The 25,380-nt window shown below is 39.8% G+C and overlaps 1 protein-coding gene across 1 annotated transcript in view; it reads left to right on the forward strand.

Moving 5' to 3' along the window:
* Nucleotides 1–6,367: 6,367 nt before the first annotated feature.
* Nucleotides 6,368–25,380, forward strand: part of HK1 (hexokinase 1) — a 123,096-nt gene continuing 104,083 nt past the window's right edge. Inside the window, exons 1-2 of the mRNA XM_074232426.1 lie at nt 6,368–6,486; nt 21,768–21,962. The gene's annotated coding sequence lies outside the window, so the exon portion shown is untranslated. The remainder of the gene's footprint in view (nt 6,487–21,767; nt 21,963–25,380) is intronic.

Here is a 25,380-nt window from a genome sequence, read left to right on the forward strand (position 1 = left end):
GAGAGAATTGTTTATGAAACTATTGCTCCTATTGTATACAGTTTGGTTTTTAAAAAGCAAACAATAAATTTAACATGTTAGTTTCAAAGATGTCCTAATTATGTCTTCCTCTGAACTTCCCTTTGATTACATTTTAAAATGTTCTATCAATGCTTTTCTTTCTTTTGTCAGTAGAATCACTAGTCCCCTCTGACACACACACACACACACACACACACACAATTTTAAAAAAATCTTCCTATATAACAAACATTTATAGTCAAGCAAAACCAATTTCTTCATTAGTCATGTCCAAAATTATATGTCACATTCTGTATTCTGAGTCCTTCACCTGTCTTTTAGGAAATGGAACATGCTTCATTATTGATCCTTTGGAGTGGTGACTGGTTATGTCATTGATTGGAGTTCTCAAATCTTTCAAAGGTGGTTTTCTTGTATAAATTATTCATTGTACAAATCATTTTCCTGGTTCTGCTCACTTCACTCTGCACCAGTTCATATGAGTTTTTCAGGTTTCTCTGAATTCATCCCTTTTCTCATTTCTTATAGCACAATACTATGTCATTATTTTCATCTGTGATCATTGTTCAGTCATTCCCCAGTTAAAGTCAGTAAGTAAACAAAAAACAAAGATAATAATATTCAAGCCCTAATCTTCTTCCTTCAAATCTGGGCTCTTTCAGCCAGCTTGCATTTATTATTACAGCCCAGGCATCACAGGCTAAATCCTGGAGATAGGAAGATCAAAACCTAATCCCTGCCTTAGGGCCCATATTCTTTTTTTAAAAAATTTATTTATTTTTGAATTTTACAATTTTCCCCCTAATCTCACTTCCTGTCCCCCCCACAGAAGGCAGTCTGTTAGTCTTTACATTGCTTCCATGCTATACATTGATCTAAATTGAATATATTGAGAGAGAAATCATATCCTTAAGGAAAAAAAATAAAATATAAAAGATAGCAAAATTGCATGATAAGATAATATTTTTTCAAATTAAAGGTAATAGTTTTTGGTTTTTGTTTAAACTCCACAATTCTTTCTCTGGATACAGATGGTATTCTCCATTGCGGATATCCCCAAATTGTGCCTGATTGTTGCACTGGTGGAATGAGAAACTTCCATCAAGATTGACCATCTTCTTCAACTGAAATAAACCTAAAGTGTCTTTTTTTGAATAAAAAAAAAAAGATTGACCATCTGGGACCACTAAGTGGAACAGTGGATAGAGCACCGGCTCTGGAGTCAGGAGTACCTGAGTTCAAATTCGCCCTCAGACACTTAATAATGACCTAGCTGTGTGGCCTTGGGCAAGTCACTTAACCCCATTGCCTTGTAAAAACCTAAAAAAAACCCAAACAAAAAACAAATAGATTGATCATCATCCCATGTTGCTGTTATGTTGTACAATGTTCTTCTGGTTCTGCTCATTTCTCTCAGCATCAGTTCATACAGATCCTTTAGGGACCATATTCCAAAGGGAAAATAGCATATAAAGTAACTATACAGAGAAGCAGGAAGGTAATAGCAGAGGCAAGGTCCTAGCACCTGTCAGGAAAGTCCTCCTAGAGGAGATAGGACCAAGAATTGAGTCTTGAAAAAAGCCAGAGAATGAAGAATGGAGGGGGTGGAGGAAATTTTCCAAGCACTGGATTGGGAAATAGGTCAGAGATGCAGAACAGCCAGGAGGCCAGGAGGCCAGGAGGCCAGGAGGCCAGGGTGTCTGAATCATAGAGTACAGAAAGCCTAAAGGAGGCATTGGCAGGAGATGAAGGATTTTATGTGTCAAATACAGGATCTCATATCTGAAAGGCTCCCTCATTTTCCAGCTTTTGCTACAAACAAAAGGGCTACTCTAAAGTATTTTGTTCTTTTCCTCCTTTCATAAGTGAGTGTTTCAAGCTAAGTATGGTGGTTTGGGTCTTTAACTCCTGATACGCTGGGGAAGAGCAGGGCTGAGGCTAGCAAATCTCTTGAGATGAGAGGGCTGAAGCGCAGGCTCTCTGTATCAGAGGGATGCCATGCTATGTCTGGCACCAATATGGCAGAACCCTTCTATGCCTACTCCACACCTCAGAGTAAAGAGCCACCAGGGCCTAGGTCAAAAAATGGAATGAATCAAAGCCCCTAGGTCAATCAGGTCCACGAATAGCCCTTGGATAACCAGTCTAAACAAGACAGAGAAACTCAGTCTTAAGAAAAAAATAAAAGGAAAGAAAAAGGGAAAGGAAGAGAAAACAGTTAAGGGAAAGAGAAGGAAGGGGGAAAGAAGATCAGGGAAGGGAAGGAAAAGAAGAAAGGGAAAAAGAAGGAGAAAGGAGAGAAAGGAAAGGGAGGAAAAAGATGGAAAAGGAAGGAGAAGGAAGGGGAAAAATAGTGAATATTTCAGGATATTGAAAAAGACTTCTGAAATAAACTAGATTCTTTGCCCTACCATAAAGTCTGGTTGAATTAAAAAAAAATAAGGAATCTGTTTTTTTAATTTTGCATATATTTTAAAAATATTATCTTCTAAAATTTGGTAATTTGGGGATGGGGCAGCAAGCAATAGCCCACACACATTTCCAATGTGAACCTTGTGCTTTTGCTGGAATTTGCTAGAAGAAAAATACTCATGGGTCCCCAGAAGGGTATCTGTTTCCTACCTTATACATGGTTGATTGTATTGTCCAGGAGAATTAGATATGTGAAATATGACCAGTCCTATTCTCACAAATTCTTTTTTTTTCATTTATAAATATTTTGTTTTCCAATTACATACAGTGGTAGTTTCTACCAATCATTTTCGGTAAGGTTTTGAGTTTTACAATTTTTCTCCCTACCTCCATTCCCTCCCCTTCCCTCTCCTCTCCCCACAACAGAAGACAATCTGATATAGGTCTTACATTTGCAACCATGACAAACAAAGATCAAAACTGAATATGTTGTGAGAGAAGAATCAGATTCAAAAGGAAGAAAGAAAACATTAGAAATAGCAAAATTGCATAATACATAAGATGACTTTTAAAAATTTAAGACAATAAATAAGCTTTGGCTTTGTTTAAACTCCATCATTCCTTCTCTGGATACAGATGGTATTCTCCATTACAAATCACCTAAAATCATCCCTGATTATTGCACTGATGGAATGAACAAACCCATCACAGTTGATCGTCACCCCCATGTAGTTGCTAGTGTGTATAATGTTCTTCAGGTTCTGCTCATCTCACTCAGTATCAGTTCTTGCAAGTCTTTCCAGACTTTTCTGAAATCCCACCCCTCATGATATTGTTTTTTTATAGAACAGTAGTGTTCCTTCATATACATAGATCACAATTTGTTCAACCATTCTCTAATTGATGGGCATCCCCTCAATTGCCACTACAAACAGAGCTTCTATGAATATTTTTGTTCATATGGTATTTTTACCCTTTTTCATGATCTCTTCAGGGTATAGGCCTAGTCGTGGCATGGCTGGATCAAAGGATATGCTCATTTTTATTGCTCTTTGGGCATAATTCCAAATTATTCTCCAGAAAGATTGGATCAGTTTACAGCTCCACTCCACTAACAATGCATTAATGTCCCAGATTTCCCACATCCCTTCCAACATTGATCATTGTCCTTTCTGGGCATATTGACCAATCTGTGAGATGGCACCTCAGAGATGCCTTAATTTGTACTTCTCTAATCAGTAATAATTTAGAGCAATTTTTCATAAGACCATAGATAACTTTGATTTCTTCATTTGAGAATTGCCTTTGCATATCCTCTGAACATTTGTCATTTGGGGAATGACTCACAAATCCTTTTTTAAGGTGTTGCTGTTTAGCCTCAGAGCCCCTCTGAATGGAATCTCCAAATTACTAATAGCCACCCCTAGCAGCTCATAGAATGGAAGATGACCATAATTCAAGAAAGCCCTTTTAAGAAGGCTGAAAGGTTCTCCATTTTCTAGGTAAACAGTTGACTTGGCAATTGAAGAAGCTTTCAATCATCTTAAGGGACTTTATTGTATTTATTATTCATTTAATGAGAGAATCAAGATTCAAAAAGAGATCTCCACAGGGAATACTGAGCATACTGCTAAGACAAGATTTAATTGAAAAAATGTAAAATCTTGTTCTTGGGCTAAAACCAAAAAAAAAAACCTTTCCAAGTATAAGATGACTAGATGGTTTATTTGAAAAAGATCTGGGGGTTTTAATGGGCCACAAGTTCACCATAAATCAACAGTGTGACATAGAAGCCAGGAAAGGCTGGCAGGCAGAAAGCATTTAGATACTTTCTGTACATCAAGTAGTGGGTATTATGGTTATTCAGCCATGAAGTCAAGTCCAAATCTTTGTGACCCAGTAGCCATAGCACACCAATATTGTCCATGAGGTTTTCTTGGCACAGACACTAGAGTAGTTTGCTATTTCTGTCTTCTGTGGATTAAAGCAGAGGTTAAGTGACTTGCCAGTTTGGAGAGAGAGAAAACAGCTGAGAGGAGAATGAATCATGGCAAGCCTGCGTCTGTTCCCAAAATGGAGGCCCCTGGAAGGAAGCCTCCGGTGGGAGGAAGGGATGAATAAAAAGGTGAAGGCAGCTGAGTCATGGTGGCCAAGGCTGGAAGAATCAGACATATGACCAGGAGGGAAATTTTACAGCTCATGCAATTTTAGAATCCAGGACCAAGGATGGGGTGGTCTGGCTGTTCTCTGCCCCGGTTCATGAGCTGCTATGCTCTGGTTTTATTATTATCATTATTATTATTATTATGAAGAGCTGGAGAGCTTATCCCAAGGAAGGGGACCAAGATGGTGAAGGGATCTGAGTTCAGATTGAGGATCAGTTGAAACAAGTAGGAATGTTTGGCCTAGAGAAGATTCAGTTGGGTCATGATGTTAGAGATGGCAGACTGGAGGGATCAGGTGTGTTCTGTTGGGCCTTTGGATTGGGGGAGCACAGAAACAGGAGCAATGGCTGGGAAGTTGGGGGGAGGAGACTGCCAATCTGGGCTTGAGGAGAAGAAGAGCTGTTCTAACAATCGGAGTTGTCCTAAAAGAGACTCAAACCCAGATCTTCTGATTCCAATTTCAGGGTTCTTTCTACTCCAAGTCCTTGTTTCTCAAGCATCTTCCACCTGAGAGGACTTGCGGGGATGCTATTCACTCTCTCATGCAGCCTTTCTCTCTAGCTTTGGCTAAGTCACTATCTCTCCTCAGGCGTGTTTCCTCACCTGTAAAATAAGTGGATCGGGTGATGACCAAGGTCACCCCCCATTCCAGACCCCTTGATCTCTGGTCTCTAAGATACTGGGTGAGGGAGCATTTCCCCTACTATACCATTGTGTCTAAGCCACACTAATACTTTTTTTTTTTTTTTTTTACTGTTCAGGTCTCCTCCAACTCCAAATCTCTGGCACATAGTAGGTGCTTAATAATTAATACTCATTTGATCAACCAGTAACTTCCCCCCTGCCCCTTTTTTTAGGTTTTTGCAAGGCAAATGGGGGTTAAGTGGCTTGCCCAAGGCCACACATTATTAAGTGTCTGAGACTGGATTTAAACCCAGGTACTCCTGACTCCAGGGCCGGTGCTTTATCCACTGCACCACCTAGCCACCCCTTACTTCCCTTTTTTTTGACCAGTAACTTTCAATCTGATACTATCGCCATTGCATCATGCTGTTTTCCTTAACTTGGTTATCTCTCTCAATCCTTTCCTTTTCCACAAACCACCCCAGCTTTCATGATTCTACCAAGGGTTCTCAAGATCCTTTTGTTTCCCATAGCCAACTCCAACAACCTAGGTTGTTAAATATTCATCATGAGCATTTATACCTTGAAAATTAGCAAATCCCACAAATCTGGGTTTGATTTATTGTTTTGTTGATTGCCTCAGCTTAAGAAAGTGATGGAGAAAATTTTAATAATGCAGATTAAACGTAGAAGCCTATTGTATTTTCAGGAAGCCAATTGTTAAAATTTGCCACATTTCTCTCCCAATCTTCTTCACAGAAGTTCATGAGGAAAGCCTCTACTCCTACTATCTCCTACTATCTAGTCTGTCTCTCCACAAAGGATCATGATCAGAGCTTTGCTTTATACATAGGGAAGGGATCTTAGAGGTCTATCTGATTGATTGATGTCCCACTGTCATTCTACAGGTAAGGAAACCAAGGTCTAAGGAGGGGCAGTGACTCACCAAAGGTGACATGGGTAGTAAATATTGGGGCAGGCCTCCAGTCTGACATCCTCACCACTAGAACGGGTTGAGCTCAAGAGATGTCAATGGGACTGGGCTTCCAGGGAACTCTCGTGAAGATTCAAAAATTGGAGTTGTCCAGGCAACCTTTAGACATTCCACTTGATTCATAGCGTCATAGGATTCTGGACTTGCAATAGAACTTTAAGGGTCATTAGTATCTAAGTCATCAAGACACCTACTCCAGCACCATCTGGGGAAATGGTGTCTACCCTAGTTTCAGTCACCACTAGGGGAAAAGAAGATACACCATCTTAGGTAACCTGTTCTCCTGATTAAGTTACCTTAATGTTTGGAAGTTTTTCTTTTGAACTAACCTCCCTCCCCCAAGATCTTAGCCTATTGCATAAATAGATGAATGGATGAATTGTTGGGTGAATGAATGGGCAGGCAGATAATTTATTAAATGCTAACTTGAAGCCAGCTCTGTGATAAGTTCTGGGAATAAAAATACAAGCAATGCAATCTTTGCCCTCAAGGAATTTACTTACTAAGAAGACAACATATCAAAAGGAGTTGGAATGAATTAGAGGGTAGGAAGCACCAGAGGAGGGAAAGAAAGGGAATGCAATTCAACTGATGATAAGAAAGAAATGGAAGGAGAGCTTCCAACTGAGTGAGGTGATGGATGACTGGGGTCTTTTCTAAAATGGTAGGTCCAAGGAGGAAGCCAATCATGAGGAAAAGACATCTCTAGGATAGAAATTTTCCAGAAAATGAGAGTTGTTGAGTACTGCCTTGGCTGGTTCTTTTCCAGGGATAATAACATTTTTTAAAGTTTCATGGGTTATCTTTTTTGATACTTCTATCATCTTTGCATGTCCTTGATTGAGTTTTCTCAGCCAAATTGGACACATTGAATGAAGGGTTTGTCTCCTGAAGAACCCTGCGGCTAATGTTTTCTTCTAATAGCCTACTCACTCTTCACTCCCCAGAAACCATATTTTATGGGTGATCTGGTCACCTTGTGGGCTGCCATGGAGTCTTATTTTCTCAACTTAAGAATTTAATGTAATGAGCTCCCCAGAAATGAAGGGTAGCACAGTATAACAGAAAGAGTCCTATATTTGGAGAGAGAAGACCATGGCATGTATGACCCTGGGCAACCTATTTGCCTTTCCCCTAATAAGCAACTTCTAAATTCAACTCTAAATTTCCCAGCCTCTGAACTGAATTTGCCTGCAGGTTCTGTTACTTGTTGCCTGTAAGACCTTGGTTGGATGACATTCAACTTTTCTTTCCTCCCTGTCAGATGAGGTCAATGGGAATATTTTCCCAACCAATAGAAAAAAGTACCTGTGCTAAACCTTAAAGCTTACAAGGTTGCCATGAGGAGCAAAAAAATGGATGCCATCACTGTGACATGTTAATAATATCATTTTTCTGAAGGCAACCAGGGGACCTGGGTTCAAAATCTAATCTTTACTTAATACCTGTGAAACTTTGGGCAAATCATTTAACCTCCTTGGGAACTTAATTATTTTAATCTTAAAGTGAGGAGATTGGACAGTACTTTATATGTGTCTGTATGTACATACATACATACACAGAATACACATACATATATGCATAAAGATATGAGATATGTAAAGAGATGATAGAAAGATAGATAGATGATAGATAATAGATAAATAGATAATAGATGGGTGATAGATGATAGATAGATGATAGATAGATAGATAGATAGATAGATAGATAGATGATAGATAAAGAGGTATGTACTTGTCTTCCATATTAGAATGTAAACTTGAGAGCAGGGATTCTTTCACTCTTTGCCCTTGTATCCCCAGTTTACTAAAGGTTTGTTGATGAATTGATTATTTCACTAAATGACCTTTCTTTCTAGCTCTAGGACTATGAAACATATGGGAAAACCCTTTGTTAACCTGTAAAACTCTGGCAGATGTGAAGTGATGGGAATGTTTCATGAATGAGCTACAAATAGGGAATTTTCTAGGTAGCTTTTTCCATGACTACTTTAAAAAAGGTTTTATGGATGGTGTTTATTTTTAGTATCATCATAGTTTTGTCCTGCACCCTTCCCCTTCCCTCTCGCAATGAGCCATCTCATATAATAGATATTATATATCAGCACATATATATAACAGCACAACCCAGAAATATCTTGAAAAAAAATCCAAAAACAACACCTGTGGAAATCTTGTCTACATGAAAAGGTGTTTATTAGAGTTCTGCTTAAGCATTATAAGCATTATATATTTTGCTATATTCACTTTGGAGTTTTTGGTGTTTTTCATTTTAAATTTTTGCAATCATTGTTTATATCATTTTCTTGGTTTAATTACTTTATTCTGCATTAATTCATATAGATCTTTTGATATTTCTCTGTATTCATCACACACATCATTTCTTATAACCCAGTAACATTGTTACCTTCATGAATATCTATTTGTTTAGCGATTCCCTATTTCATGGACATCTACTTTGTTTTCATATTTTTTGCTATCAAAATAAATTACGATATAAATATTTTGGTATAATATAGAGAGTTTCTTCTTATGGATGACTTCCTTGGGAGTTCAAAGGAAATGGGCATTTTAGTATCCCTTCCACACTTTCTTATATAATTCCCAATTGCTTTCAAAAAATGCCTGGCTAATAATATTTTAATGTGGCTGTCTTCCCATAGCCCTTTCAAAATTGACTGTTGCCATTTTTTGCCATCCTTGTCAATTTTCAGGGTGGGAGGTGAAATCTCAGTTGTTTTGATTTACTTATTAAGGGATTTAGGTCATTTTTTCCATGTGTTGCAAATACTTTGCAAATCTTTTGAGAACTGTTTCTTCATATCCTTTGACTATTTATCTATTGGGTATTAGCTATTAGTCATATCTATGCATCTATTTATCAATTGTTTACATATTTTGGATACCAAGCCCTTAGAGAAATTTGAAACAGATTTTTTTTCTCCCCACTCAACAGCTTCCTTTCTTAGGTGCATTAATTTTATCTGTTAGGAATTATTCAGATTTACATAATCAAAGTTATTAACATTTGCAATTACCTCTATCTTTTCTTTGATTAAGAATATCTCTTCCACTAATTACTGTGAAAGACAAATGATTTGTTTTTCTCCTAATATTTTTAATACTATGATCTTTAATATTAAGGTCATGTATCCATTTTAAAAGGTATTGTAAAATTTGATGTAAAGTTGGTTGGTTGACTGGTTCTTGTCCTTCATTATTGAAGAAGACCAAAATGGCATCACTATTTTGGAGATAAATGACTGTGTCTGACTGTGGCTGATCAGATCAATACAAACTTGGAATGCTCTACCCAGGTTGGGCACAAATAGTCCATGTGAACACTGAGGTGGGCAATCTAAACTTACGGATGTCATGTTTCCTTTGAGTTGCTTCAATTCTGCCCTTCTCATAGAGTGCATTACCCTCACTGATGAGGGCATGCCATGATGGGCAGTTCTGTGCCAGGGTCTCCCATGCTGTATAATCAATTCTAAAGTTCTTCAATGAGACCTTCACGGTGTCTCAGTATCACTTCTTCTGACCCCCTTTGTGAGCGCTTGCCCTGGGTGAGTTCTCCATAAAATAGTTTTTTTGTCAAGCATATGTCTGACATTCTAACAAAGTGTCCAATCCATCATAGTTGTGCTTTCTGTAGTAATAGTGAAATGCTTGGCAGTTTAGCTTGAGAAAGGCCCTCAGGGTCTGGTATTTTCTCCTGCCAGGTGATCTTCAGAATCTTTTTTTTTTTTAGGTTTTTGTAAGGTAAACAGGTTTAAGTGGCTTGCCCAAGGCCATACAACTAGGTAATTATTAAGTGTCTGAGGCTGGATTTGAACCCAGGTACTCCTGACTCCAGGGCTGGTGCTTTATTCACTACGCCACCTAGCTGCCTCCTTCAGAATCTTCTTAAGACAATTTCAGTGGAAGTGATTCAGTTTCCTGACATGGTGCTGGTAGACTGTCTAGGTCTCACAGGCATAGAGCAATGAGTTCAGCACAACAACTCTGTGGACCTTCAGTTTGGTCATCAGTCTAATACTACTTCTCTCCTACACTTTCTTTTGAACCCTCCCAAATTCTGAGCTAGCTCTGGCAATGTGAATATCAAGCTCACTGTCAATGTGGACCTCCTTGGACAGGACACTGCCAAGTGTCCTGGGAAGTGAACTTGTCCACAGCACTCAAAACTTCTCCAGTTGCTATAATTGATGGTTCCACATATGGATGGAGTGGTGTTGGCTGATGGAGCACCTGGATTTTCTTGGTGTTCATTGTTAGACCAAAATGAACGCAAGCAGCAGAGAAACAATCCATACTTTGTTGCATCTCAGTTTCAGAGGCTGCACTGAGGCACAATCATCTGCAAACAGAAGATCCTGCATGAACAGTCCCTCCACTTTGGTCTTGGCTTGTAGCCTTTTCAAGTTAAAGAATTGACCATCAGTACAGTTGCTGACCTTGAGGCCATGTTCATCCTCATTGATGGCATTTGATAACATGGCTGAAAATACCATGCTAAAAACAGGAGAGCAAGAACTTATCTTTCTTTCACTCCATTGGTAACTGGGAAATCTCTAGAGCATTGTCAGCATCCAGAACCCCAGCAAGCTAGCTGTCATGGAATTGATACTGATGAACTTCTCTGGGCAACTAAATTTTGACATAATTTTCCATAAACCCTCACAACTGATGGTATCAAAGGCCTTGATCTGATCTACAAATGTTCTATACATACCTCTGTTCTGTTCCTGGCATTTTTCCTGGAGTTGTTGGGCAGCAAATACCATATCAACTGCTCCTCTACTCTTCCTGAAGCCACACTGGCTCTCAGAAAGATGACCAACTTCCAGGTGAAGGAGTAGCCTATTGAGAAGAACTCTGCCAAGAATCTTACCAGCAATGACTAAAAGAGAAATACCTTTGTGATTATTACAGGGCAATCTATTCCCTTTACCTTTATAGAGATGGACAATAGAGGCGTCCTTGAATTCTTGGGGGATAACCTTTCTTGCCATATAATGATGTAAACTATGGGTTCCATGACTACTTCTAAATGAAAGAAGCCAGGCTTCCTTTAGGATGAAGCTGTCATATATTTTGGGCAATATCATCTCTGAGTGGTTAGTTAAGGACCTCTAGACCATTTAATATGAGGACTAGTTGAAGGAACTAAAAGACTTTAATCTAGAGAAGAAATGACTTAGAGAGTTAGAGGAGGGAGGGGATGATAGCATGAAAAATGACTTGAAATATCTTTCTTGGCCCCATATGGATGAAAGTTACAATAGGTAGCAGGAAAAGGAAGACAAAGATAAAGAAAAACTTTCTGCCTAGTGAGCACTATCCCCAAATAGTATGTGCTGCTTAGGAGAGCAGTAGGTTCTCCCTCATTGGAGGTCTTCAGTAGAGTCTATATGAGCACTCATTGGAGAAAGTTTAGAGAGGCTACCTGCCTTGTTACAGATTGTATCTGAGGTCTCCTCTAGCTAATGAACATCAGTCCGCCCTCCCTTTTCATCCTTCCTTCTTGCTGCTGGGTCATTCAAGACTCCAGCAACTAATCTCACTTGGTGAATAGTAGACTGTCTGGTTAAGAGTAAGAATAGAATTTTAGTTAATATTTAAGTAAGAGTAAATAAGAATTTTATTCCTCTAGTGCTTTATACTTTGCAGGCTATTTTTCCTTCTAATTTAAATTTTCTTTTTTATTATGAATAGGCAATCATCAGCAAATATGAATATTTTAGTATGCAAAAACCAGAAAAACCCAGAATTTAAGAAATCGTCAACTACTATTATGGTAATTTGTTTTTTTAAGATTGACAAAAAACCACATAGAATAAAAAATATTTTAGAAGGGATGCAATTTAACATAGAAGTACCAAATTCTCTTCTTTGAGTCACTTCTGAAATATTTTATTTTATTCTCTATATTTTTAAATGTTCTGTTGATGTTCATTTCATTTTTTTCTTTTAAAATCTCTTACCATTGTTCACTATCTCTTTCTCTACCCCAATTAGAAGCTCTTCCTTGGGACCAAAAAGTAATAGATAAACAAAACAATCAACATATTGGTCACATCTGAAAATGATGTTTCATTCTATTCCTCTAGTCCACTATCTCTGTACCAAGAAGTGAGTAGTATGTTTCCTCATCAATCAGGATTGAGCAATTCCAAAATTATTTTCCTTTGCTCATTCTTTCTCAGTTCTACTCATATCATTCTGTATTATTTAAATATGAGGCTTCCCCAACTTTCTCTGAATTTGTTATTTCTTATGGAGTAGTAATATTCCATTCCATTAATATACTTCTTTGCTTTCTCCATAATCCAGAAAAAGTTGGCAATTTGGTTTCTAGTTCCTCTGCCTCTTCAAAACCCAACCTACTCTGCTGGTAATTCTTAGTTCACCCTGAAGCCTAGCTTGTAGAATTTTAACATAATCTTGCTAGAATGCAAAATATACAGTTTGTTCACTCTTCCTCAATTGATCATTACTCATTTTTCCCCAATCCTTTTTTGCAAAGAAAATAATATTCATTGTATGCAAAGTTTGTTGATTTTCTATGCAAAATTTGTTGTTTTTTCTAGGCATAGTTTCTAGGCTCTCTAGAATGACTGGACTAATTCACAGATCCAATAGTGAATCCATGTGTCTTTTTACTCTTAGCCCCTATAACATTTGTCATTTCCATTTTTTTGTCACCTTTACCCATCTGATAAAAATGAGGTAGTATCTCAGAATTATTTTAATTTATATTTTTTTATTATTGGAGATTTGACCCATTTCTAATATGATTGTCATTAACCTGCATTTCTTCTTTTGAAATTATCTGTTCAGGAGCAGCTAGGTGGCACAGTGAATAGAGCACCAGCCCTGGAGTCAGGAGTACCTGAGTTCAAATCTGACCTCAGACACTTAATAATTTATTAGCTGTGTGGCCTTGGGCAAGCCACTTAACCCCACTACCTTGCAAAAAAAAAAGAAATTATCTGTTCATAATCTTTAATCTTTTATCTATTAGGGAAAGACTTTGTTTTTCTATATTTGTATCAATTCTCTATATACCAAAATCTTAATTTTTTCTTTTAATGTTAAATTTCAAGTCAACTTTTACACTCTCCTTGTTCACCTTCATCAAGAGACTTCTTAATTCTTCTTTACTTTCTGTCATCTACATAATGTGAGATTATTTTTATTTCTTTTGGCAATCTTAACTCTGACTTTTGATTCATCCAGCCTGGCATTTTGCATGAAGTATTCTGCATATAAATTAATAAATAAGGTGACAATATGCAGCCTTGTCATACTCCTTTTCCAATCTTAAACTAATCAGTTGTTCCATATTTGGTTCTAACTATGCTTCTTGGCTTGCATACAGGTTTCTTAGAAGACAAGTAAGATGATTTAGTACTCCCTTCTCTTTGAGAACTTGCCACATTTTTGTTGTGATCCACATGGTCAAAGGATTTAGTATAATCAGTGGAGCAAAAATAGATGTTTTCCTTTTTCTGGAACTCCCTTGATTTCTCCATAATCCAGCAAATTTGGCAATTTGGTCTCTACTTCCTGTGCTTCTTCAAAAATCAGCCTACTCTCAAATTTGGAAAACATGCAGAGTATGGAAGGTTGGTGAAAAGAGGTGTGCAAATTATGAACCAAGTGTTGATAGTGTTTGAATAAAGTGGAATCAAAAGAAAGACTCTGGTTGGATGGATAGACCAGGGATGAGAACTGAGGAATCCCCTGAGGAAGAAGTGGGGAGATAAGTGAATGTGGGAGATGACTTATTCTGAGAAAACCTGGTCTGGAAGCCTAGAGAACTGGATTCCAACCTCGATTCATCCATTATATCTCAGCACAGCAATTACAGGATTCAGGACCAGAATCATCTAGAATAACCTTCATTTTTATAGCAAAAGACATTGAGAACCAGAGAAAGATTACACAGAGGCATTTGCTAAACCTAGTTCCTCTTGCCTTAAAAGCTGGTCCCTCTGTTCATTATATCATCCTACAGGTATTATTATTTCCATTTTGCACATGAGGAAATGAAGGATCAGAGAGTCTTCCTGACTCCCTTTGGATAAAGTGCCCAAAACCTTTTAGAACAAGCTGACTTTTGTCACATTGCATTAATAATGACATTCCGGTCTTATAAAATCAGCTCTTTTGTAACCACTGAGTCTAAACAGAGCTCATCAGCCCTTCCCAAACTTAGTTACAAAACCCTTGACTTCTGACAGAAAAGCATCACAACACTCCAAAGGCATACAGAAATCAGCCCGCCCTTGTCCTCCTTTAGAGACTGCATCATTTTTGGAAACACCCCAAGTCTTTGGGCTCCTCCTTATTTTCAGTCTTCTAAGGTTGAAGGAACTAAGGATCTTGGGATTCTGCATTTGTAAACAAGTAACCCATGCTTCCAGGCAGAGATGCCCAGCCCTGATTTTGCAACATGCCAGGTGTCATGAAATCTTGAGGATCTTGAGATCTATATGGAGAATGCCTCTTGTCCAAAAGGCAGCATGAAGTTGGATGGGCAACCCATGGCGGTGGCCTGTTGATCCAACAAATGCTCATGAAGTTCCTGTTTCTTACCAGATATTGTGTAAGTATTTGGAATACAAAGAAAAGAAAAAAACATGTTCTCTGCCCTCACATGAGAGATAAAATGCAAAGAAATCATGTTTTCTGTTGGGAATTTTTACAGGAAAAATGTTTAATACAGTCATACATATACACACAGAGCTAGATTAAGTTAGAAGGGGTTGACTTTTCTCTCCATTATGAATATTCTGGTTTTGTGAATTAGAAAGAGGGAAAAAAAGGAAGGAGGGAGACAAAAAGGAGAAGGAAGAAGAGACAGAGAGACAGAGACAGAGATAGAGAGACAGAGACAGAGACAGAGAGAGAGAGAGAAAGAAAGGCAGAAACAGAGACAGAGGGACAGAGAGTTGTTTATCTGGGTTTATAACCCAAAGTTTGAGTGAATTGACAAGTATCTTTCCACCAATGATAAAAACCTTATGAAAATATGTCCAGACTTGAAGCCCAGCTTACAGAGATATAGACAAAGTAAATGAGCAGTAATCTTAGAGGGAAGGCATACTCTGTGTATCTTGTAGCCATGATTGATGGACAATGATTTGGGTCCAGAATTAATTAAAAGAGGAGAGAGGGCTGACTGATATTTCAAAAATTCAGAGATTCCCAAGGCATTCCGTATTATGGAAACACACATTTTAACATCAGTATTCCTTTGGCAAAGCCATAGGACTCCGAATTAGGGAGCATCCCACTGCAGTCTCAAAAGAATTCAGATTTCAGGTGACCCACAAGACCATGGGAAGGAGCATAATAGATGTCAGCAGGCTGCAGCAACACATGATCAATGATAGCTTGTAAGTAAGAAAAAGGAAGTCATAGATCTAGAATTCAATTGGTCTAAGCCCCTCCCTCCCTTTTGCAGATGAAAAAATGGAGGTCTAGAGAATCAAGTGTCTTGTCCAAGGTCATTAAGGTAGCAAATGGCAAGGCCAGGATTTGAACCTAGGTCTGCTGACTCCAAATTTAGCCCTCTTTCCCCTATAATATAATGACCCTCTATTAATCAAGAAACAGAAAAGGTGGTGAGTGAGATGATATTGAAAGCAAAAGTGTAGTGAGTTGGATCTCACTGGTCTGGTTTTTGGTCAGGTTCAATATTGGAATGAAATGAGAGATATTCATTGATCATCTGACAGTCAACAAAAGCATGAGGATAGATGGAAGGATATGGAACAGAATTGATCATATAAATTGTTGCTCAGTCAATTACCAGACCAGGGTTACTTCCTCCATGTTGCCTTCTCTACTCCAGAAGATGATTTCTCCCTACTCAAATTTATTTAGGAGCAATGAAGACATGTAGCCAGGGTACATTATCCATGTTGTTTAGTCACTTCAGTAATATCCAAATCTTTGTGACCTCATTTGGGTTTTTCTTGATAAAGTTATTGGAATGGTTTGCCATCTCCTTCCCTAGCTCAAAGTAAAAAGGGTTACATGACTTCCCCAGCTTCACACAGCTACTGTCTGAGTTTGATTTGAATTCGTGAAGACATGCCTATCTGACTTTTATTTACATGCTCTATGATTAAGAAGAATTACAGGGGGCATTTATATTGTGCCACTAGAGGTGCATTGGCATGAGATGAAACAGAGCAACGCATTCGCCTAAAAGTATTTTCATTAATCAAGGATGAAAGCTGGAGGCTTGAAGATGATCAGATACCATCTTGGGCTCAACCATAAACGATACTGACTAGCGATCCATTGGTGTTATTCTCATAGTCCACTGGGCTGCTTGTGGGAAACCAATGTCTTTGGGGTTTGGAGGCAGCATAGTTGATGGTGGAAGATCTGGAAGGAAAGATCATACTGACAATTAGTCCATTGAGAAACAGGTTTAGATAAACTGGGTTGTCAGATTCTATCACCAGAAATCACATGCTGGTGCTTGCCCAGTGTTGATGGTGTGCCAAGGTGCCTGGCTGACAGGGAGGAAAAGAAACCAATTCAAAGGCCAAGAGATTCCTACAGCATTCAAACCATCACCAGTAGTCCATTTCCTGTCAAATCAGACCATAGGGATGGTTCTGGAAAAGACTGGAGAATATTCCTCAGTATAATAAACACAATTGTGCAAGTCATGCCACCATTCATTTGATCAGTGTAGTTGTCTTCAAAATAGAAGGAAGAGCTATTATTAAGCAACTTGGTGTCGTTGAGGTGCCCTTTGAGTGTCTAGGATGAGAAGTCAAAACTACGTTTTAGATCTTCACCAGCAGATGGCGTAGCCAAACAGATTTGGATCCTGGCTCCATTAAAGTACTTGGGGGAAGGTGCCCTGGATTTGGACTTCTGCGAAGCTAAGCCAGTGGATGACATCTCTGGCAGGACCAGGCTATGCCTATGGCCCAGGGATGGTTCGTGTTCCCTTATACCAAGGACCAGTCTAGCTAATTTTGAAGAAGTTGGCCATTGGGCAGGAGATTCAGGGACCAGAAAAACTCCTGATGCCCACTTGAAGACATCATAAAGAGGTCTGGAATTTCCATTGTTGGAGAGAGTGACCACATGAAGGAAATCACAAATACCTAAATACTAATTTTTGTTTTTAATTTCTTTTTTTTAGGTTTTTACAAGGCAGTGGGGTTGAGTGGCTTGCCCAAGCTCACACAGCTAGGTAATTATTAAGTGTCTGAGGCCGGGTTTGAACTCAGGTCCTCCTGACTCCAGGGCTGGTGCTCTATCCACTGTGCTACTTAGCTGCCCCCCATACTAATGTTTTAAATTAAAAAACAAATATCCTCATTTAAGGTATACTGGAAGAAAGAAATGTGCATAATAAAATATAAGAAAAGGGACTATTGGATTTGGATTGGAATGCTGGTTCTGCCATTTATTACTGAGTGGCCTTAGCCAAGCCCATTCTTTATGTGGCTCCCACTATCTTCATTGATAAAATGTAGGGTGGGGATGGAGTTGGAACAAGTTACCTTGAAGCCCAACATCTATGTTCTATAGTTACTTAAACTCTTAATGCAGAAGCTGAGGCCGACATGGTGAGGGAGTAACTTGCCCAAGGTGACTCAGTGACTCAACTTTCAGTACACCTCCTATTTACTCTATGTTGCTCCCCATATACATCTTTTGTTTCCCATGCTGAACTCTAAGTTTGTTAATGGCAGAGACTGGTCTTACCAGCTCTTTTCCTATCACCCACTGTACCTGTCTCTCACTGGATAAATTGGTCTTGCTCCATCAACATTTATTGATCTAGTCATAATTCATTTCAGTGTTTGTTAAATGTTTAGAATGGTCCAAGGATAGGTGGACCCAAACTGCAGTCCCTAGGTGTGGGTTGAAGTCTAAATGAAGTGAAAAGTTCATAGAGGTGCAGATGAGGAGGGAGTGCATTTTGGGGGCCTTTTGGCATCAATAGGTCCTTCAGCTATCAGTAGATGAAGCCCATCTTTCTGAACAAGACACATGCTTGTCATTCAACTTAAATGCCAATGAGAGGAATCTTTAAAGTATTTTAGAGACAGTTAAGTCAATTAAACTTCTTAGCAAGGACTGTCTAAGAGAGAAGGGGCAGGAGACCTTGCTGGGTTAGATTTGGGGGCCTTAGCTGGGCAGAGTGCTGAGTCACTTGTTGGCATCCTGGGGCCCTTCTGGGGATGGAGCACAGAGGCGGCAGAGCAGCTGAGGCCTGGGCATTCCTATTGGCAAGTTTCACCAGCAGTTCAAAGGCCACACAAAGAGGACTTGCCAGCCCTGGAAGGAAGGGGTTGGCGTGTGTGGGGATGAGAACTGAGAACCCTGCCCGGCCCCCCTCCCCACTACCATGTTTCCCAGGCAAGGACACTGTGGGAGCACATAGCTAGCATTTTTCCCTTGAGATTAGCAAGTCTGGCTTCTTGCTCTAGCAAGCTGTGGTCTGGTGCCATAAAGGACTTTGGGGGGACCCAGCACTGATTGGGGTCTTCAGCCGTCAGTAGATGAAATTCATCTGTCTGACCAGGGCACATCCTGCCAGGCAGTCCTTCACAAGCTCATCATCACCCGTGAATGGACTGGGCACCTGCTAGAGTGCCCCCGAGGCGGGGTCCTGCCCTTCAGCTCCTCCATCCTGAGGCTGATTGTGAGAATGGTTCAGAGTCAACATTTCACAGTGAGTGAGCATGGCAGGTTTTCTGGGACTATTTATTTTTTTGAGCAGGGGTGAGGCAGTGCGCTGTTCAGAAGAGTTGGCTATTGGATACTTCATGGAATCATAAAGTTCTTGCTGGTAGGGACCTGGGAGGTTAAAACTCCTCCTTTTGCAAATGAGGAAACGGAGACCTAGAAAAGTAATCTGAATTGATCTCAGGAGTCAGGATTTGAATCTAGGCCCTCAAATCCCCAAATCCATGGTTCTTTTGGTCATATTAATCTGATTCAGAGGACTCAGTTATCAACTTGTGTTTGTTGAATGTTCAGAATGGTCCTTGGATAGAGATTGTGGTCTCATCAGCATGAACGCTTTCTCCACCAACACAGGATCTCTGAGCTCTCTCTGAGCTTCCTCCAGTTTTAAATCCTGTGAGTCAACCACCCTTTTTAATACTGTGTGATTCTTGGCCATGCCTGAGGACCAGAAAATCTTGAGAAGCAGGATGGAACAAGTGATCTTTGATGTTTACTTCCTTGGATAAATCCCTCAGTTTCCTCATTTGTAAAGTGAAAAATTAGATTTCTTCAAAGTCTCCTCTAGCTCTAATCCCATGATCTATGTATGACTTTGGGCCAGCAATGGGCTCCCTGTCACCAGAGGTCTCATCCTCCCATAGCTTCAGTTTCCTATTTCTAGAATGGAGGATCAAATAAATCTCTCTCAATGCCAACACGCCAAATAGTAAATCCTTCAGGATCTGAAAAGAAGACAAGTTGACTGTGACTATTTGATCTGTCCAGTTCTAAAAATTCTAAAGACCTAAAATGTTCCTCAATTTTTTATATCCAACACATGTTCTTTTTTCTGAACTCTCACTCCAGGGAGGGGCCCCAAGGTCTTCTTTCTAGATTTCTATTTTTTTCTTTTTTCTTTTGAAAGGCAATAGAGATAAGTGAGTTGCCCAAGGTCACACAAGTAGGTAATTATTAAGTGTCTCAGGCTGGCCGGTGTTCTATCCACTGCACCACCTAGCCACCCCCCCCCCCAATTCAGGTTTCACTGGGTAAACATCAAGTAACTAAGGTTTGGTTTTCTTTGTAGAAGTAAGATGGATTGTTCAGTCAAGTGATGAGCTCCCCGACCCTGAAGATGTCTAAGTAGAAGTTGGCTCCCATAGGTGATCTTTTGATTTGTCTTGCCCAGAAACAAACGTCCACAGTCATTTCCAAACTATGCTGCACACAAGTAATCCCCTATTGGCCCCTTGAGCACCCCTTTATTTCCTAGTTCCCCACTCGAATGCAAGCTCTGTAAGGGCAGGTACTGCCTTGCTTGCTTATATTTGTAATCTCAGCCTTTAACATCCAGTTTGAGAAATGCTTTTCATTCCTTCATTTCTCCCTTCCTTCCTTCATGATCTTGGGGGTATGGTAGCAAGGTTTCTGGCTAGGGTTCAACTAGTCAGTCTTTGAGATGTAGCTCTCCTATTACTTACATTTTCTGATTCTAGAACCAAACTCACTGCAAGGGGTTTCACTAACAACATCAGCTACGATGGACTTGCTCGTTTCAGCAATATGATCATCAAAGACAATTCTAAAAGACTTGTGATGGAAAATATCATCATTATCCAGAGAAGGAACTATGGAGTTTAAATTCAGACCAAAGCGTACTATCTTCAATTTTGAAAAGTTGTCTTATGTATTATGGTTTTTGTAGTGTCTTTTCCCCGTCCGTTTGGGTTTGATTTTTCTTTCATAACATGATTAGTATAGATTTATGCTTAGCATAGTTACACATGTAGAGTCTATTTTAGATCTCTTTCTATTGGGGGAGGGGAGGGAGGGAGGAAAAGTATAAAACTCAAAACCTTGCAAAAAATTAATGGTGCAAACTATGATGCATATAGTTGGAAAAACAAATAAAAATATTTAAATTGAAAATAATCACCTTCTTCCCCCTTCCCAATGGATTAAACAAAAGTATTTCCGCCAGCTACGGAAAAAAAATCTTAGTCTTTAAGGTTTCTATGAGTCTCTGCCTTACCTGCTCTTATGTATGGATCAAATTCTTGGAAGCTACATTAACTTTGAGGAGCTATTCCTTCCTGAAGATATAGGAACTCTAGAAAACTTTTGGGGCACGGGTTCTTAATTATTTAATGCCAAGGATACCCTTTGACATTCTGATGAAGCTTCTGGACTTCTTTTCAGAATGATCTTTTAAAGTAATTGAGGGGTGGCTAGGTGGTATAGTGGATAAAGCACCGGCCCTGGAGTCAGGAGGACCTGAGTTCAAATCTGGTCTCAGACACTTAATAATTACCTAGCTGTGTGACCCTGGGCAAGCCACTTAACCCCATTTGCCTTGCAAAAAAGCATAATAAAATAATTGAAAAAAACACTACATTACAGTTTGAGAGGTGAGTGAATTTCAGAGCTACGCCCCCCCCTCCAAAATTGATCCACTGGTACCAGTTGATCTAGTCTGACCTTTATCAGAACTGTAACTAAGGTAGGGCAATTGGGACCCAGCCGCAGGACACCAATATTCCTGAGATACTGTACTCCCCAGCACTCTGTTTGTCCCAGATACAAAAATTCCTAATTAAAGTTCTGTCCTTCATTTTACTTAAAAGGAAGAGGTGACCCAGAGAATGGAAATGACTTCCCTAAGGTCACATAGCAAATCCCATGACTTCATATCTAGTCTGCTATAATACCGCCTCCAGTCAGTTCCTTTTTAATTTTTATTTTTGGCAGTATCCTGGCTTAGCCAAGCCAGTCTAGGCTTCTGAGAGCCTTGCTTTTCTGACAAACACATCTTTGTCCTTCTGTTATCAGAGCACCCACCAACCAAGAGAAGAACTCTTGCCTGAAGTTTGGGGCAGCAAAGGGACAAGGAGAGGGGCAAATCTACCCAGGGTTCCTACTTCCTGCCAAGAAACCTTGGTAGGATTGCAGGAGAGAGCATGAGCTGTCTTTGAGGAAAAATGAAAACCCAAACAAGCAGTTTTTAACAAGGACAACTGGAAGCAGGTATGTGAAAGGCAAGAGGGAATCTGCAAGGAAGCAAACTCCCTTTGGACGACAGCTCTAACTCCCTCTTAGTTATCGGTGGCACTTTGATTGGCAGGTCATAATTTCCTCTATAAAGTGCGGGTGACATCCAGAGCCTTAACTGGGGGAGCACAATCAGGGCTTTGTCCAGGCCATCCATGGTGGGGGCTGGGGTGGGGGGTGCTTCCCAGAACATGTCTGGCATTCAGTGTGGCCCTCTGGATGATAAAGTGCCTGGAGATTTGGAATCTGACATAATAGGTGCTTATTGATGGAGCCCCTAGAGAAAAGCCCCTAGTCTAGAGAAAAAGAGGACTTGGGAGGAGGATGGGGTGTGATTCTTGTGTAGAAGAGGGTTGACCTCTTCTGTCTCGCCTTAGAGGGAGACCCAGAGCTATGGCATAACTCTCAGAAAGGAAGACTTGAGCTTAATTTAAGGAAAAACTTCCCAGCGCTTGGTAGTAAGGGGAAGTAGAATGAGTCATCTCAAGGGGGAATAGCTTGTCCACCCTTAGAAATCTTTGGGTGTAGGCTGGGTAAGTACATACAGGAAATTCTGTTGGAGGTTTTGTGTGTGTGTGTGTGTGTGTGTGTGTGTGTGGAGAGGGTAAGGGGATAGTGTTAAACTTGTTCAAGTACAGGGTAGATTAGTGGGACCCTGAGATACCTTCTAATTCCGAGGTTCTCTGGTTTGTACATATGTGGATCCAAAGCATCATTTTTCCCCCCAATTGATAATTTATTTTATTTTTCCAGTTTCATATTATGCAAGTTTTTCAACATTCAACCATATGCCTATGCCCATTTTGAAGTTACATAATTTCCTTCTGCTCTCCTTTCCCACCCCTGCCCCCTTCTCTTAGTGGCGAACAGTCTACAGAATATTGTACATACACATTTATGGTTAATATGTTTACAGATCAGTCATTTTCTGTATGAGGAATTAAGATTAAGGGAAATGAAAGAAAACTATATGATAGGAAAGAAAAACAAAGAAATTAAAAAAAAATGAATGTAGTGTTCATTCCGATTCTGTAGATTTTGTTTTGTTTTTTTCTTCTTCTGGATGTGGTTGGCGTTGTCCTTAGCAGGTCTGCTAGGGTTGTGCTAGCTCTCCAAACTGCTGAGAGGATCAGCTGAAGGGACTGGGAAAGTTTCTCTGAAGAGAAGACTCCAGAGGGTTCATGTCAGCTGCAGTTGAGAATTGGAAGGGCTGTCTTGGCTAGGGGAGTATGATATGTTTAGGGGACCATAAGAATAGAGAATGTCGAGAGCTTGCTCACTAATATATTTGAATGTCAGCTCCCTATTCCCATCAGAGTTACTACACATTTCCTTACATCACAGGACCTGAAGTGCTGAAACTTATAGACCCTCAGAACTAGTTCTGAAAACAGCAATACAAAAAAACCTGAAGTTTGGACAGTACCCTCTCCACACCAGTAGTAGAGAGTAATTTTAAAAAACTGGAAAATGAGTAAACAATTAAAAAAAAAAACCTGTCCAAAGAAAGCTATTATGGTGAAAGGGAAGTGAGACTTTCAAATCTTTCAACCTTATTATGCATTACTTTTCTTTTTGCAAACTGATGTCTCTATTGCTCATCCACGAGACTCCCATTTCCCATCTCCAGGTCTTTGCCTTGTCTGTGTCACCTGCCTGGAATGCATTCCCTCCTCATATTGGCCTCTTAGAATCTCTTCTTCCTTTCGAGACTCAGTGCAAGGGCCACCTTCAGCATAAAACCTTTCCTGAACCCCCTGCCATGACTACCCTCCAAAATAATTTGTGCTTTATTTTTTATATATTTGCTATATCCTGGCATAGGGACATATTGTCTCCCCAGATAAAAGGTAAGCACTTTGAGGGTGAGCTTTGTTTCACTTCTGTCTTTGTATCCCTAGCATTTGGTATAGTCTCCGCTTAACAGGTACTTAGTCATTAATTGGTAGGTTGGGTGAAATGATTGTACTTGGGTAAGATCACCTACAGGAACTGCCCTCTCCACGCCGCAAAGTTCAGGAAGATGCCCAAGACATTACTGGAAAAGTTCAAGTTTCCTTGGCTATTTTTTCCTTTTGATTATAGACTTAAATGCTAGCTTTTGTTATTATTGTCTTTGTTATTGCTAATATTATTAGTAAGTTAATAAACCTTTATTACTCTGCTAAGGACAGTTCCTGCCCTCAAGGAGCTTGCCATCTAGGGAGAGGCAGCATTTGAACAAAAATGTACAGACAAGGTCTAAGTAGGATAAATGGGAAATGACTGAGGGAAAGACACTAGAATTAAGGGGTGATGGAGCAGGTTTCCTTTGGAAGATGGGGTTTTAGTTGGGATTTAAAGGAAGCCAGGAAGAGGTCAGTAGTGGGAGCCGAGGAGAAAGAGAATTTGAGGCCTGGGATGGCCAGAAAGAATGCTCAGAGCTGAAAGATGAAACAACCAGGAGATCAGCGTAGATTGAAGTGTTCATGTTGGTAGTAAGGTAAGAGGAGGGGGACCAGGGTATGAAGAGCTCTGAGGGGCAAATAGAGGATTTTGCATTTGATTTTGAAGGGGATAGGGAGCTCCTGGAGTCTATTTGAACAGGGAGTGGCATGGTCAGACCTGAGTTTTGGGGAAATCATTTTGGTGGCTAAATTGAGGTTGTATTAGAGTGGGGAGAGACTTGAGGCAGGCAGAGCCACCAACAGCCCCAGTTGCAATAATCGAGTCATGAGGGGATGAGGGCCTGCTCCAGGATGGGGCAATACTCGGAGAGAAGGGATGGAGTTGGGGAGAGGCTGTTGGGGAGATGTTTGCAGAGATGAATTGATCAGCCAGGACAACAGTTTTGGGGGGAGGCAGAAGTGAACTTACTGGACTGTAAATTTCTGGAGGGCAGGGTAAGCAAATTTTATCAAGCACACTATTCTTCATACAGCAGGGAATCAATAAATGTTGAATGATAATGTTTAGGTCCATTCATTCTAGAAAAGGAACCACTAAAGCCAGCCCACAGGCTCTTATGCTGGAAAAATTCACTTAACCTTTGCAATGAATACACATGATTTCCCCTGTTTATTATTTACTTCAGCAAACAACTTAAACACGAATTAAGTATTTAGAATATTCCAAGCCTGGTGCTGGCCACCAAGGACACAAAAACAATTAGCATTTCTATGGCCCTTGAAGGTTTGCAAATGGAATTCATTATCCCATTTAATATTCAAGAGAACTCTAGGGGGTAGGTAAAATTATCATCCCCATTTTGCAGATGAGGAAATAGAGACTGAGAGGGATTGAATTAATTTCTCAGGGTTACATATTATATAATCTCTGATGTGGGATTTGAATTTAGGTTTTCTTATCTCCAGATCCAACACTAACCACCATACTGCCTCTCTAAAAGGCAAAA

Source organism: Macrotis lagotis, chromosome 4 (assembly GCF_037893015.1).
Source record: "Macrotis lagotis isolate mMagLag1 chromosome 4, bilby.v1.9.chrom.fasta, whole genome shotgun sequence".
Classification (NCBI taxonomy): Eukaryota; Metazoa; Chordata; class Mammalia; order Peramelemorphia; family Peramelidae; genus Macrotis; species Macrotis lagotis.